Here is a 1,852-nt window from a genome sequence, read left to right on the forward strand (position 1 = left end):
CAAATATATATGTTTCCATTTTTGACTAAGCAACCCAAAATCTGTTAGAAATGGCTACTAGTCTTATCGCGGAGAAAATTTTCATGTTAGGCAGGGTTATATAAAATTGGTCGGCTTTTGCTTATTTTTAGTTTAAACGAATATATGTATTTTTTCTAAAGAATGCCGTAGCAGGGATTTTCTTCATAAAATGTTTTTTATGAATGGATTAAATTTAAGTGTGAAGTTTTATTCGCAAACTTATAAAATAACAAATTGTTTTACTGTTTGCTTAACACGCGTTTGTGTTCGGATATAGTGCCAACACACAGAATAAATATTACAGGTAGATGTTGTCTTCCCAGATAGCGCATATTCAATTCTGCTATAATTACATTGTTGCCCACTCCTAAAGGTCTAAGGTAAGGGAAAAATTGATATTTTCAAGCACTATGTACACATATGTCTTTTTATAAACAAACCCTTTGCCGAGAACTTATTTAAATGCGTCAATATGAAAATAAAAGAGTACAAATTTCTATGTACAGAAAAACCCTCTGGGAAGACAATACGTTTGTTCGTCGAAAATCTAGCGAAAATTATCACTCAAAATATCAGATAGTAAGCAAAAATACTCACAAATTCTCTCTCAAGTAGAGAAACTTGCAAATTTCTGCCCGAACGCAAATTTGCAGGAATTTGCAAGTTTCCCTGTCAGCTAGTGTCGACGGTTGCATTTCAAGCATAAGAAATTTGTATGGAATTTTTAAAATACTTTCAGAGGGGCAAAAAACAAGATCTACATTTATATTTCTTGTTAGTCCGTCTTTCTTCAAGATACGTTTCAATTTCTTTGTCGTAGTAACTGTCGGCTTCCCTATATCGACTCTGGTTGAGATTTCATTTTGATTACGAATAGTGTTTTTCAGCCGAGTACCTTTCAAATCATTGGAATTAACTAAATTAATTAAGTAAACAATTATTTACTTAGATTTTTCATTTTAAAATCGCTCAAGTTTGTAAATTTTTAAATTTAACGAACTTGTTTATTCAAATTATCGCCGACAAAAACCATGTGCCACAATCATATGTTTTTCCTAATTGCAAATTCTTGACGTCAAAACTTTTTCCAGCTTGAATTTGCAACTTCTCTCCAAGAACTAGTGAACCAAGATTGTGGTTTATTTAAATAAAACATGTGAAATTTATGGTGATTTCGTTTCCCTTTCTCTTTTTGTGTTCGATTCTAAATTAAAGGCAAAAGGTGAGAAAATTTGGTGTTCGTTTCTTAAAATGTCACACTCTTTCTCTGCCCGGTGCCGCATTGTAAAGGGAGATTGTTGCCCTGAAAGTCAGATGATTGTTTAAAACGACAATATTATGAAATGCGTTAGGTAGATAAGGACAAGAAGGTAAAAACATTTATTTTTACGGGGCTGAGTGTAATATCAAACACATTTTGCACCGGGAAGGGCACCACACTGCACCACAGCGGCCGAGATAAAGAAAACATTGCTAAAATTATAAATACAAAAATTAACTTTAAAAATATTATGCGAAAATACAAAATGCAAAAAAAAGGAGAACATTTCAGTGATAAGGGAGGACATTTCGTTTTTAGGCAAAAAGGAGGACACGTGGAGGCATAAGCAGCCACCAAGATATGCCCCGTAAGCAACCCGGTAATAACTCTGCAGTCTTCCTTTGATAGCCGTAACAAGAAGCGTGTATAATAATTTTGAGTTAAGTATGCAGAAATTACCGAAACCTGTTCTTCTACGTTGTGTAAAAATTTCATAGCTTTACCGATTATCAGTATTTAGGACATTACTTGTTAAGAAATTTACTTGTTTATTTAAATTTTTACAAAATC

The sequence above is a fragment of the Rhagoletis pomonella genome, unplaced genomic scaffold, assembly GCF_013731165.1.
Source record: "Rhagoletis pomonella isolate Grant_MI unplaced genomic scaffold, Rhpom_1.0 Rhpom_scaffold_00094, whole genome shotgun sequence".
NCBI lineage: Eukaryota > Metazoa > Arthropoda > Insecta > Diptera > Tephritidae > Rhagoletis > Rhagoletis pomonella.